This window comes from Microcaecilia unicolor, chromosome 13, assembly GCF_901765095.1.
Source record: "Microcaecilia unicolor chromosome 13, aMicUni1.1, whole genome shotgun sequence".
Lineage (NCBI taxonomy): Eukaryota > Metazoa > Chordata > Amphibia > Gymnophiona > Siphonopidae > Microcaecilia > Microcaecilia unicolor.
The window spans coordinates 103,658,025-103,673,467 of NC_044043.1; the positions used below are offsets into that span (position 1 = coordinate 103,658,025).

Genomic DNA, 15,443 nt, shown 5'->3' on the forward strand with positions numbered 1-15,443 from the left:
TGCTTTAGTTTTGCAAAACTGTTTCTCTGCGGTACCGATCTTGCCAGGCAGCAGCTCTTCTGCCTCTTCTGTAGTTATGAAGCTGATTTCAAGTTTAATCTTTATTAAATCTGACATGCACGAGAAATAAAACTAACCGGAAGCTGTAGAACGTGTTCCTTCCACCTCGCTCCCCCCCCCCCCCCCCCCCCAGCATGCTTAGGAGCAAAGGTTTTTTTTAATGCTTGGGGTGCTAAAGCCAATGAAAATTACCGCTCCCTGGACACTGTCAAGGAGCTTGCTGACTTTTTCAGAGCTGCCAAGTTAACCCATTCCAGGAGGGAGACTGTTTGGCCGGTCCTGGATTTCTGCCAACCTCATCCTGGTGCATTATGGGACCTGCAGCATTGAGTTCAATGGATAGAATCATGGACTACAAGTCCCACACTGCTTTGGGATGTAACTTTAAAACCAGGACCAGCCAAAAAGTCTCCCTCCCGGAATGGGTTAACTTGGCAGTTCTGCTTTTTTTATTTTTTTTTTTATTTTTTTTTTTGGGGGGGGGGGGGGGGGGGGGGGGGGGGGGAGAGCTCAAGCACCCACAGAGCTGGCTCTTATGCTAGCTCATGTTCTAAGTTGCATTTCTGTTTTACTTAGCTGAGGTCCAGGGTTCAGCTTTCAGTCTCTTGACTGGCATTTTAATGAATGAATGGCTGATAGATAATCTGTGGCTTACATTGATGCATTCAGCCATCCAATTCCCGCTGGCTTGCAAAGGTATTTACGTCTAACCCATCTTAACTTGTTTGATATATCTACTACTACTTCTCATTTATATAGCACTACAAGGCGTACGCAGCACTGTACACCTTACTCAAAAAGACAGTCCCTGCTCAGAGAGCTTACAATCTAGATAAGACAGGCAAACAGACAGAACAAAAGGGTAAGGAAATAAAGAGGTGAGGATAAAAGGACAGGGCAAGCGAGCAGTGGTAAAGAACGGCCAAAGACAGGGCTAGATGTACAGACATTATATCCTGATATAAAGATCGCATATAAAATTCATCACAATTTAAATCTAAACCAAGATTGTGTGTAGTCTGTCAAATTCATTTGATTCAATGGCTATACTTTTTGCACATCTTATACAAACAATTGATAGAATTCCTGTGTATTCTAAAACATGTTTGCTTTAGATTTATTTGTATTTATCTATCATTTTCATATGATAGACATTTAACTTCTATCATATCAATATATTAACAGATAAAGACCATACAGCCTGTCCAGTAGATCGAATCCATACCATCTACCAATCTCTGCTATCCCTTCCTGGACCTTAGGAATCCTCTGTGCTTGTTCTATGCTTTCTTGAATTCAGATACAGTCCTCATTCCCAGGAGGCTGTTCATGCATCCACACCCTTTCCATAAATATTCCTGGGTATTCCCTTTCACCTTCACCCCTATGCCCTCTGATTCCACAGCTTCCTTTCTGTTCCGAGAGACTTGCTTCTTATGCATTTATGCCATAGAAAACATAAGCAGCAGAAGAGTGGGAACAGAATCAGGATCTTCAAAACACAGACAAAGGACGTCCAATATTTGAAGTAAAGTTTATTGAGGGACGACTCTACAAGGTACCCTTCCTTTCTGAACACGCCACCAAAACCCTTATTCACACCCTTGTTACTTCTCGCTTGGACTATTGCAATTTACTTCTCACTGGTCTTCCGCTCAATCATCTTTCTCCTCTCCAATCTGTCCAGAATTCTGCAACTCTACTTATTTTCCGCCAGAATCGCTATGCCCACACTAACCTACTTCTCAAGTCTCTTCACTGGCTCCCTGTCCGCTTCCGTATACAGTTCAAACTTCTCTTACTGACCTTTAAATCCATCCACTCTATGACCCCTCGTTACCTGTCCTCTCTCATTTCTCCCTACATTCCGCTCCGTGAACTCCGCTCTCTGAGCAAGTCTCTCATGTCGTCCCCCTTCTCCTCCACCGCTAACTCCAGACTTCGTTCCTTTTATCTTGCTGCACCTTATGCCTGGAACCGTCTTCCCGAGCCCATACATCTAGCTCCATCTCTACCTGTTTTTAAATCTATGCTGAAGGCTCACCTTTTCACTGCTGCCTTTGGCTCCTAGCCGCTACTCATTTGCCCTCCTCCTCCCCTATTCCTCTTTACCCTGTAATTCCCTTGCCCGTAATGTCTTGTCTGTCTGTTTTACCTAGATTGTAAGCTCTTTGAGCAGGGACTGTCTCTCTATGTCAAATGTTCCACGCTGCGTGCGTCTGGTAGTGCTATATAAATGCTATTAGTAGTAGCAGTAGTACCCTGTTTCAGCATGGGAAGTGCCTTCTTCAGGAGTCTTGGAACTCTGCCAAAAAACTTATGGGACAAAGCATTCAAGAGTAAGTCTCTTGTTAAGAAGCGTTCTTGTTTACTTAGTGGCATCTAGAAACCATATTTCAAACTCTAAAAGGTCTTTTTGACAAAAGACAGAGTACTAAGACTCCTGAAGAAGGCACTTCCCGTGCTGAAACAGGGTACCTTGTTGAGTCGTCCCTCAATAAACTTCAAATATTGGACGTCCTTGGTCTGTTCTTTGAAGAGCCTGATTCTGTTCCCACTCTTCTCGAGCTCCTGAGATCATTCGTGGGACACTGTTGTTTGTTTCCACCTCGGTGGTTGTTCTGCTTCTATAGAAAACATAAGAACAAAAGAATAACCATACTGGGTCAGACCAATGGTTCTTCTAGCCCAGTATCCTGCTTCCAACAGTGGCCAATCCAGGTCAACAAGTACCTGGCAGAAACCCAATTAATAGCAACATTCCATGCTACCAGGGCAAGCAGTGGCTTCCCCCATATCCATCTCATTAGCAATGTTTAAATAGCTCTTTGGCATAAATGCAGAGGGGTGGAACTCTTTCAGTTGAAAGATGCTGTGAAACAAGGGGTCATAGGATAAAGGTGAGAAGGGAAAGGCTCAGGAGTAATGTAAAGCAATATCAAACATATAAACGGCGAGTGACCGTACTCACTGCAAATGCGCAGTAGAGACTTCCCTCTCTGTCCCGCCCCCGCGTCAATACGTGATGACGGGGGGGGCGGGACAGAGAGGGAAACTGCGCCACCGACGTTGCTACCGCTCCCCCCCCCACTCGGAGTTGCCGCCGCCACCCCTCCACCCGGCCCGGGCCCTCTCTTCCCTTCTGAACTTACAGATCCATTCGCCGAACGCAGCAACGCACATCAGCTGAGCTGCAGTGAGCCCTTCCTTCTTTGCCTGTGGCCCCGCCCTCCTGTGACGTAACGTCAGCGAGGGCGGGACACACACAGGCAGAGAAGGAAGGGGCAGCTCAGCTGATGTGCGTTGCGTTCGGCGAATGGATCTGTAAGTTCAGAGGTGAAGAGAGGGCCCGGACCAGGTGGAGGGGTGGCGGCGGCGATGACGACTTCGAGGGGGGGGGGGAGCGGTGGCGACTTCGCGGGGGGGAGGGGAGCGGTGGTGACCGCGGGGGGAGGAAAACCTCTATACCAGCCCGTTTTTACAGGCTCAACGGCTAGTATATATTTATAGAAAGGTTGGTGAATGTGTTGAATGACTTTTCATTGGAGATGAGGAAAGTATATGAATTCAAGAAAGCATGGTAGAAGTATGGAGAATCTCTGAGAGAGAAGAAAGGATTGCAGAGCTTAGTGATTAGTATGACTTGGCAGACTGGATCTACCATCATCATCATCTTTGTTTTTATGATCTAGTGAGGTATTGTGTTTTCATGTAACTGAGAAGTTCATAAGGTCTTTTCAGAAATCTCTCTATCAAATATGCTTAGACTATCCCTAATGTCTGTCAGGGACCTGCTGTTGTGATTCTGGTGAGAGTCACTGTAGCATAATGGGTCAGAGGAATATAGAAAGAGTGCATCATGTTTTGAGGAATCGGATAGTGCAAAATTTTATTTTTAATTCTTGGTGAATGCTTTGAAATAAAGCATTACCTTGTCAATATTCAGCTGGTGGCCATCGCTGGCTAAATTGTACTCAATGACCGGATTGCTGCTGGCCACCGGAACCTATACAGGTCACAGCTCATACTGAATATCTACCAGTACCTTTGTAAGTGATTTTGTACTGGAATCCTTAAAAGTAACAAAATAAGAATGAAGCATAATGGATTGATCATGTCCTCTCTACCTATTACCCTGTTTCCATGGCTAGATGGGAGGAGCTATTGCGTTGTCTTGTGACCTGTTTCCTGTCTCAGTTTGAATTTCCTGTGTTTTTGAATTGACTTTAGCACCTACCGGTTGTGTATAAGAGCGAACTAGATTGTAGTTGGAAAGGGAGGGAGGCAGATATGATCTGCCACTCACAAGCATGTACACGCAGTGAAAGTGCATTCTTCTGTGCATGAAAGATATCCCGCTCAATACGTGAAGCTCATTGTAGAAGACCCTACATAATTCTATATGGCTTTCATATTGCAAAGCTAACTTCCTCATGGTTACCTTGTCTGTGAAATTCTGTTCAGGACGGTACTATTTATATTTGGGGTATTGAGGTTCTCAATGACAATTCAGTTATTGGCACCAGAATCTTGCGGTTCTACACTCTTTAACAGAAACATTACCAAAAATATGTGTTAATTTTTGCTGGACAGAGGACAAACTATGCTCTACAGGGCAGATACATTTCTGTAGTTCCCATTACTTCCTGAAACTTTGCAGTTATAAAGGGCTACACTGTGGAATTCTGTTCTGGAAGATTTGAGGAAGGAGGACAATTACTTCATATTTGGGAGGTGAAAGAAATTTTTTTAAAATTTTGTAAGCAATTAAAGTTTTTAATTTTTATTTTACTTTATACCTCTGAGCTTACCGCAAAATAGAGACTTTCTTTTTAACCTCTAGTTCAAAGGGGAGGAAGCCACTACTGGCCCTTTAGATCCCTTTCCAAATGTATGGCTCAAGATCCCTACTCTGGATTTATTTATTTATTTGCCTTTATGAAGAGATTCACCTAAGGCAGTGTACATTACGTACAGTTTAACATAAAATTTACAATTATATTAACACCATAATGATAGTAAAATAACCAAGAATAAACATAAATACAGTAAATACCTGCGCTCCATTTTTTGTCATAGTTTAACCTCGGGGGAAGTCCCCACCCCACCCTATGAAAACAGGCCCTTGTACATCCTGTACTTAAGAAGTCCGATCTGGATAATTCTGTCCTCTCTCATTACAGACCAGTTTCCAACCTTCTCTTTGTCTCAAACATTCTTAGTCTTTTCTCAAGCTACAACCCCTTTCTATACTTTACCGTCACTGATCTTCTTAGTGAGCTCCACAGTATTCTCGATGGAGTAATTTTGCTGTGGAGGATTCTTTGGATCTTTCCTCTGCCTTTGGTCTAGTAGATTGCTGTCAGATTTTGGACTCCGAAATAGTTCTAAAATGATTCACTTCTTTCCTTCGTCAGCGTTCCTTTACAGTTATATTCCAGCTTCACAATCTCTACCTTGCTCGCTTCACAGTTTGGCGCTATCTCCTCTTCTTTTTCAAATTTTCTTAAGTCCCTTAACATGATTGGTTCAGTCACATGCCAGCTGATTTTTCAAAGCAATCTCAGTGGGCAGGAGCCCCTCCCCTCCCCCTACACTTAAAGCACTTCCCACCACCTAAGTGGGGATATTTAGCGGCATTTAACCATGAGCAGCTGTGAAAGGCCATGGCAGCCATTTTGAAATGGAGCTGCAAGGGGGCTGTGCTCCTTTCCTCAAAGACCCCCTGCTGGACCACCAAAGAGACATGTAGGCCCAGGGGACCTACCTAAACATCAGGGAGAAGGAAGGGTCTTAGAGTATTGCAGCCAGAGGGTATGAGAGACCAGGAAGGGGATCAGGAGGGTTTTAGTCACAAAAACTAGTTATTTGGGTGCCGGCACCCTCATAGCTCTCTTATGCGGCCCTGCTGAATATCGGATGGGTCCACATAAGCTCCGATACCCAGTCTGCCCACGTTTAGCCCCCAGTATTCAGTGCCATAATACTTTGTGAAGCCACAACGCTTGCAAGTTAGCTGGATTGCCAGGACATTGGTTCCCAAACTTTCTACTACTACTATTTAGCATTTCTATAGCGCTACAAGGTGTACGCAGCGCTGCACAAACATAGAAGAAAGACAGACTTTCTCAGGCCACGGTGCCCCTAGACTACACATTTCCTCTGAAGTCTCCCCCCCCCCCAAATCGCCACCACTGCTGCTGCTGCCACTGCAGCCACTGATGGCATTGAGTCCTACCTTCCATCCAGGTTCTGTCCAGCTTCAGCCCCACCTTTTCTCCCCCCTCCATCCAGCTTCTGTTCACCTTTTCTCTCCCCTCTTTTTCTTCCTACTCTTCTATCCAGCATTTTTTTCTCTTTCTCTCCCTAACTCTCTCTATCTCTGCCCTCTTTCTGTCCCCGTCCTTCCAGTGACTTCCTTCTGCATCCTCCCATCCAGCATCTCCCCTCTTTCTGTATCCATCCTTCCAGCATCTTCCTTCTTTCTCTCCCTTCTTCCATCCAGCACCTTGCCTCGTTCTCTCTCCATCTTTCCAGCCATGGTCTCCCCCTTTCTCCCCATCCTTCAATCTTTTCTCTAGCCCTTTTCCATCCAGCATGTTCTCTACTTTCTGTCCTCATCTTTCCACTCATCTCTCTCTCGCTTTCTTTTCTATCGAGCATCCCCACTCTTCTATCATTTTTTCTCCCCTCTCTCCATGCCCCCCTTCCCCGTCCACCCATTTTTTTCTGTTTCCTGGCCACTGCTGCTTTTCCTGATGAGCAGCAGTGACCTGGCAAAACAATAAATAGCAAGTGTGGAGCTGGAACCTTTTCCGGTATGGGAAGTTGATATCAGCAGGAGCAGAGGACCGGCAGAGCTGATTGCACATGCCTGAAGGCTCCGGCTCTGTGCTTGCTTTCTGTTGCTTTGCCACTGCTCATTGGGAGAAGGTGCGGTGTGGCAGTGTGTCTCAGCGAGAGAATTTTCTGCTTTAGAGGGAGTGTGGGAGATGACCCACCAATGTGGGAATCTGTGAGAGAGAGGTGAAGAACATATGCTGTGGTACCCCTGTGAGTTTTCTGCAGAGCCCAGGGGTGACGTGGTACACAATTTGGGAACTGCTGGCCTAGGAGTCAGGATTTCAAAACTTTTTTTAACAACCTACATATTTTTACCTGTTTTCCTGAATCATGGATATTTTTTGAAGTGGTTGTAAATTTTAAATTTGTCAAAAATTTTTAAAGTAAAAAAAAAAAAAAGCAAACAAAAAAAACCTATAGCAGGGGCACAGCCAGCCCTCCAATTATGGGGGCGCCAAGGGGTAGACTGGGAGGGGGCAACACATTCCTTCCTCCTCCTCTTTCCATGTGCGCTAAACATACCTTTGCTGGTGCGGATGCTGAGGCCTTGCCAACCAAATAAATACAGTGCCTGAGCCACTCTCCTCCTCCTCATGCTGCTTGCTTCGTGCAGAAGTCATTGGCATTTCTTCAGCCGCCGATGCTGGGACTTCTCAGAGCATGTGCAAGAAGTCCCCATGTCAGTGGCTGGGGGCATACTGCCAACTTCTGCATTAAGGAAGCAGCGCAAGGAGGAAGGGAGCAGCGGCATTGTAATTGGCTGTCTGGGCTTCAGCATCCCTGCCAGCAAAGATAAAGAGGTTCTGCAGTGGGGAGGCCCAGGCCTACAGGCCTCAAACTTCTGACATGCTAAGAGGAGCTCATTGCTTACTGAGGCACCAAAGCTTCTACAACTGAGATATGGTTGAGAAATGTGTCACCAAAGCTGTTGTCTCCATTAGAACTTCTGTCTCCATCCAGATAGATGCAGCTTGATCCAAGGCAAGGGACAGGAGTCTGTGTGCGTAATGTACATACGTTGAAACTCTCAGGAAACAAATAGAGGAACCAGGAGAGGAGGTGGTGAGGCTGAGAAGTACCCATGATGACGAGAACTACATTGATGAAATTCTTCTTGAGGCATCTTCAGCAAGGAAGAGGACATAGTTGTATAGAAAGGTGACAGCTGGACACAGTTCACAAGAGCCTGAAGAACTGACACCCCAGCTCCACCTTTCTTCTAGCTGAAGAACCGGTATGCAGCCTTGGAAGGAGGAGAAGGCTACAAACCAAGATGGTACGCCAAGAGAATCCTTCTATCAAACAAGAGGAAACCTCTCTAAACCCCAAAATAACTTTGTCAACCCACAAAATTCAGTAGAACAAAAAAATAAAGCATCACTGAATTAGTGTCACATCCAAGACAGCCACAATGATCATTCATATATCAATACTATCATAATGCCAAACCAAAATATATAAATAAAAACAATATAAAGGAAAAACAAAATATTCAGAACTCATCACAGACCAAAAAGACCTTAAACTGGTCTACAAAATCTAATCACAGCATCAGGAAAAAGCCTTCATAACATACGGTGGCATACTCAAAGCCAATGACTGTGCAAAGGGTAGTGCCACAATGTTCAACTTTGTCAGTATTACTTTTTAATATGTGTATGATTTCTCTCAGAAAGGTGTTTGAATTTGGAGAATTTTTGTTGGTTTTTTTTTTTGTATGTATGCAGATGATGATCAATTTCTTTTTCCCCATAGTGACCTAGTGGTTAGGGTGGTGGACTTTGGTCCTGGGGAACTGAGGAACTGAGTTCGATTCCCACTTCAGGCACAGGCAGCTCCTTGTGACTCTGGGCAAGTCACTTAACCCTCCATTGCCCCATGTAAGCCGCATTGAGCCTGCCATGAGTGGGAAAGCGTGGGGTACAAATGCAACAAAAAAATAAATAACATCTTGGGGGAATGGGTTGATGGCTCGGTTGCAAGAATGTATGTATGATATTGGTAAATTGATGAGTATGGATAGGTTTCCTTTAAATGTAGCTAAAACTGAGATTATTATTGTGGGGAAATATGTGGAAGGGAGGTGGCCTGGGTCAGTCTGTATTGATGATATCTCCCTACCTGTCAAGAAAGTGATGAAACTGTTAAGGTGAGGTACTTGACTCCAAGATCACCATGAATGATCAAATTGCTGACTTGTTCAACCTTCCTTTCAGCAGCTTTGCCTTTTATATAGATTGAGACCAGTGTTGACGTTGAGTGATTTTAGAAATGTTGTGTAGAGTATAATTGTATCGGAAATAGATTATTGTAATGTGTTCTATTTAGGAAATACAAGCTTTTGAAGTAAGGCATTGCAGATGATTGCTGGTGTTTCAAGATTTGTACATATTACACCAGTTTTAAAGCTGTTTCACTGGTTGCCAGTGAGATGTAGGATATGATTTAAGATTCTGTCCATTATACATCAAACTGTGTGTGCGAAAACACCCTGGAACTTTATAAATGTTTTGCATTTTTACTGTCCAGGGAGAACTTTAAGATTGGAAACAGCAATGCAGTTATCACTGGAACTGGTGGCAGATGTGCATGATGGGGTGAATTCTATAAATCATGCCTAAAAAATCAGCACGTAAAAGGACCCATTAAAATGATGTTCTGTAATCCGTGTCTAAACTGAGGCACAGTTTATAGAAGAACGCTTAAGCAAAAGGGTTGTGTGTAAATGTAGGCAAATGCTCCCACCTAAATTTACGTGCGGATCCCTCTTATTCTATAATTGCACATGTAACTCAAATGCATGTGCATGCTCTGCCCAAAAACGCCCATGACCCTCCTCAGTAGATTCTCCCTGGCCTTAACGGTGGCATTTGGTATCTAGCCAGAGCAGGAACCCCGATGGACAGGGATCCCAAAATGGATACTATGACCCTAGTGGAAACCCTTATTTTGCAGACTGACACCTAGTGGTAATACATCGAGATTACCTCTAGGGACCACTGCAGCCATTTTAAAAGCCAGGACCACCATAGAAGGAGCAAGTGTATGTTGCTTCTGCTCCCACTAGACACCAATGAGGTCAGGGATAGGATTGGGGGTGGGTTGGTGTAGGCAGGGGGGTCAATTGGGGGGGATCTTCTGTCCAGGGACAGGTTCCTGGGGAGAATCAGATGTGATAGCAGAGGGGTGAGGAATCAGATGTGATCATTGGGAGGTGAAGGGGGAACACTGGTGACCTGCAGCTGTAATTGGGGGAACCCATGCCTGGGGGGGGGGGTGATCAGGGGGGCTGGATGTTGGCATGATGCCAACCCCTTAGAACAGTCACTTATGGATACCTAGAGGCAGATATAAATGATGGTGTGTGAGATTTTTTTTCCTATTTATGTGGATTCCTGTTGTAAGATGGGGAATCCAACCAAACAAATGGAGTGAAGAGGACCAAATATCAAGAGATCAGTCGCCACACACAAGGGTAAGATGCTCCAGAATAACCTTTATTAGGACCCAACACGGTCCGTGTTTCGGCTATATCAGCCTTCTTCAGGGGTCAATCAATGGATGTTCGATAGTACATCGATTGATGGAGCATTAAATAATCAACTGATTGAAATCACAGGAACCTTGACAAACACTTCGTATAACGCACTGCTGCAAAATAGAAAGCAACCCCTCTCTGTTTTTCTGTAAGATGGGGAATCCACATTTCATATGGTAGGCGTGCCCTGGCCAACATTACCACACCTCCTGGCAATGTAAACATGGTGAGCATCACTACATGTAAATGGCTTTTACACGTGTATGCCAACCTTTACTTGTAAAAGCTGCTTTTTGCACATGGGGATGCTCTTAAAATAAGGGCCAAGGTTTCTGAGAGCATCGAAAGGAAGACTCTTAAAATTCAGTTCTTAGACCTAGTTCAAATAAGATGCCTTGATGGTATTTTCTGTTTGTTAGAGTTGAAAGTGCTGAGATCAGTTGCATGAACCTTTTCTGACTATATGTACAATTTTTATTTGTCACTCTTATCTCTCTCTACTCCTGTTACTCTCTTATCTATGTTGGTTATTTTAGAAGCTCTATTCCTGTTTTAGATGTCTGAAAACCGCATTTAGATGTCCAAATCCTGATTTTATAAAGCCAGGATATGAATCTCTAAAACTGCAGTACAGTCCATATGGCAAGGGGGCGTGGTCTAGGTGTATTTTAGGGGGGACTAGGGAGGGGCCAAAAGATGGACATGGAATTCTCCAGAAAAACCATCAAATCCAGGCATACAAACGCTGAACGCTCACCCAGATCAAGATTGGCAGTAGTAGAGCTCTGGAACGAGGGGCCATACGATGAAGTTAAAAGGGAATAGGCTTAGGAGTAATCTAAGTATTATTTCACAGAAAGGGTGGTGGAAGTGTGGAATGGCCTCCCGGTGGAGGTTGTGGAGTCATGGACTGTGTCAGAATTTAAAAAGGCATAGGATAAGCATATGGAATCGCTTAGGAAAAGGAAGAGTTAGAGTTACAGAGGATGGGCGGCCTTTATCTGCCGTCATGTTTCTATGTTTCTAAGAAGTAAAGATATCACCTGTAGAGGAGAATCCACTGTCTGAAGAGTGTCTCACAGCCAGTTCAAACTGACCTTGGACGCACCTCTAGACACCACTAATCGGCAGAGAGAATATGGTGACCACAGGTCAATGATGCCATTTATTCCACTCAAGCACTCCTCCCATTCCCCTAAACCGAGGAAGAGGCTGCCAAGATGTACTCCGCCACAGGAGCAGCAAATCTTACTCCTTCTTGGACAGTGAGCCCTCCCGAGCTGAGCTTCCTGCTGAAAGGTTCTGGATTGTGGAGGTGCACTTTGCACATCAGTCTAGCCAATGTATATTCCAAGCTCTGCCCCAACTTCTCAGGGCCACCCACAGCCATACTCCCCCTCCATTACTGGATGGACACTGCAATTCTTAAAAGTTGACTGGACAATGTGTGGAGAGGTTTGGGACACTGTTCATTTGATTTCTCTTCAGAGGCCTGCCTGATATGGGTGGCCCTACAGCATAACCCTCTGATTCATCGAAACAGACAAACCCCTCCACTACGACAGGGTGGTGTCCCTTTAGCGGGTGGCAGTAAATAAATTCTAATAAAGAAAGATGGTAGATTTTAGACTCCCAGAGAGAGAGTTTCAAAGGTGCTTACAGGTTAGCAGGTGCTGCTAATTGGAAAAGTGCCGGCAAGAGGAATATTCAGCTGTAACCAGATAGTGCTGCTGAGTATTTCTTCTGACCACCTCGACATTATCTGGACAGTCCAGGGTGGACCTTTATCTGATTTGTACCCATATTCAGACCAGTAATAGGGTTACCATATGGCTCCAGAAAAAAGAGGACACATTTGTCCAGTCCGGGGTTTTGCTTTCTTTAAAAGCAATGGAAGTAAAACCCAGACTGGCTCAATCTGGCCTCCTTTTTCTGGAGCCATATGGTAACCCTGAGTTAGGAGAGCAGAAAAGTTTGTCCTAATGTTATCCAGTGAATATGGGCGCTAACCTCTTCCAGGTCAGCAGTGAAACTGGATGTTGAACATCAACTAGAATTCGAGTGGTGGCGCTCAATATCCACTTTCATTTTAACCACAGCAGCTGGCTTTTTCTCTAAATGCTGACCGACAGTTAAATATCAGGTGGACAGTTTCTACCTATAGACTTTATACTGGTTTTGAAAGGAAAAGCTTTCCCATTATTGGCTCTGAGAGTAGGTACTACTCATTCACATCTTTTTCTTATTTAAAGTATGTACAAAGAGCCAACCATTAGAAATGTCTCCAGTTTTTGTGTTATGGCACACATAGACAGGGGCAGTTTCAGCAGACATCTCTGTGCTCGAAACCTTTTTGTAAGGGCCTCAGGGCTCAGATAGAGCTGGAGGATTCTCGGAACTTACAACTTTATTGGAATTCATGATGGGCCTATGTTGAAACCCTCTGCTCAGTGTGTAGCGGCTGCTGAGAAAGCAAATAGAGTGTTAGGAATTATTAGGACATGGAGAACAAAAAATGAGAATGTTATAATGCCTTTGTATTGCTCCCTAGTGTGACTGCACCTAGAATATTATGCTCATTGCATCTCAAAAAAAGATATAGGGAAATTTAGAAAAGGTACAGAGAAGGGCGATTAAAAACTTCAATGGTCTATGCCCTGAAAATGACAAGAGCAAATCATGATCAATTGTACATATGCAGTTCACATCATACTTTATTCGATGAGTTGTCATGTTGGGTAGACTGGATGGACCATATGGTCTTTATCTGCCATCATCTACTATGTTACTATGTAAATGATCAAGCGCATGGGACGACTTCCCTATGAGGGAAGGCTAAAGAGGTTAGGGCTTTTAATCTTGGAAAAGAGACAGCTGAGGTCTATAAAATACCGAGTGGAGTGGAGTGGTAGATGTGAATCCCTTGTTTACTCTTTCCAAAAATACTAGAACTAGGGGACGTGCAGGGGTCCTTTTACCAAGCTTCATGAAAAAGGGCCCTGCACTAGTGGGGTGGGCCATTTTTCCTGCACCAGGACCCTTTTTACCACAGTGGGTGAAAAAGCCCCCAGAACACATGGCCCTGCAACAGGAAGCCCTTACCACCATCCACTGACCCTCAGAAATGGCATGTGCTCAGGGTGGGTCTACCACTGACAGCCACGTTGGGCTGGTGGCAGTTCCTGAAGAGCGAGCGGTAAACCCACATTGGGCTTACTGCCACATTGTAAAAGGGCCCCACAATGAAGCTACTAAGCAGTAAAATATTTCATCACTCAATGTGTAATTAAACTCTAGAATTCATGCCAGATAATGTGGTAAAATAGTTAGCTTAGCAGGATTTTAAAAAGGTTTGGACAAGTTCTTGAAATAAAAGTCCATTAACCATTATTAAGATGAACTGGGGGAAAATCTATTGCTTATTCCTCAGATAAGCAGCATAAAATCTGTTTTATTATTTTGGGATCTTGCCAGTTACTTGTGATCTGGATTGGCCCCTACTGGAAACAGAATACTGGGCTTGATGAACCGTTGCACTGTCCTAGTATGGCAAGGGGTGGAAAGATTGTCTGAAAGAGATGCAGATTTGAAATACAGTAAAGGGTTATTCTGACACATTTTCCTTCCTCTATTTGCCGTGTGTGCAGTGGGGGGAGGAAGGTGCAGAAGGGTGCATATGGGATTCATATTCAGGAGGAATGTGGGTGTAGGTATAGATATGAAGGGGGGTGATGGGAGTGAGAGGATATGTGGCTACACAGAACAATCTCTCCTCTTTTTCCTCTTTCTCTTTCTCCTACTCTGTTACCCGCATATAGACTGGGGTAATGTAACATCTGTACACGCAAGGGACATAAGATTTCTTGATGAAATCAAGGACAGCTTCATGGAACAGCTAGTTCAGGAGCCGACAAGAGAAGGAAAAATACTAGACTTAGTCCTTAGTGGTGCTCATGATCTAGTGCAGGGGGTAACGATACGAGGGCCGCTTGATAACAGTGATCATAATATGATCGGTTTTGATATTGGCATTGAAGGAAGTGAAACTAGGAAATCAAGTACGCTAGCGTTTAACTATAGAAAAGGTGATTACGACAAAATGAGAAAAATGGTGAAAAAAAGACTGAAAGGAGCAGCTCGCAGAGTAAAAAACTTGCATCAGGCGTGGATGCTGTTTAAAAACACCATCCTGGAGGTTCAGGACAAATATATTCCACGTATTAGAAAAAAGGGAAAAAAGACTAAACGTCAGCCGGCGTGGCTAAACAGTAAGATAAAGGAAATCATTAGAGCCAAAAAACAATCCTTCAGAAAGTGGAGAAGAGAACCAACTGAAAGTAACAGGATAGATCATAAGGAATGCCAAGCCAAATGCAAAGCGGAGATAAGGAGGGCAAAAAAGGACTTTGAGAAGAAATTAGCGTTGGAAGCAAAAATACATAGTAAAAACTTTTTTAGATACATTAAAAGCAGGAAACCGGCCAAAGAGTCGGTTGGGCCGCTGGACGAAAATGGTGTTAAAGGGGCGATCAAGGAGGACAAAGCCGTAGCGGAGAAATTAAATGAATTCTTTGCTTCGGTCTTCACCGAGGAGGATTTGGGGGGGACACCGGTGCCGGAAAGAATATTTGAAGCGGGGGAGTCGGAGAAACTAAACAAATTCTCTGTAACCTTGGAGGATGTAATGGGTCAGTTCAGCAAGCTGAAGAGTAGTAAATCACCGGGACCTGATGGTATTCATCCCAGAGTATTAATAGAACTAAAAAATGAACTTGCGGAGCTACTGTTAGAAATATGCAATCTGTCCCTAAAATCGAGTGTAATACCGGAAGACTGGAGGGTAGCCAATGTTACTCCGATTTTTAAGAAAGGTTCCAGAGGAGATCCGGGAAATTATAGACCGGTGAGTCTGACGTCGGTGCCGGGCAAGATGGTGGAGGCTATTATTAAGAATAAAATTGCAGAGCATATACAAAAACATGGACTGATGAGACAAAGTCAG

At 44.2% G+C, this 15,443-nt stretch overlaps 1 protein-coding gene across 1 annotated transcript in view; it reads left to right on the plus strand.

Annotated features, from left to right (window-relative positions):
• Nucleotides 1–15,443, plus strand: part of LOC115456573 (protein-arginine deiminase type-2-like) — a 194,994-nt gene that overhangs the window by 301 nt on the left and 179,250 nt on the right. The window lies entirely within an intron of this gene.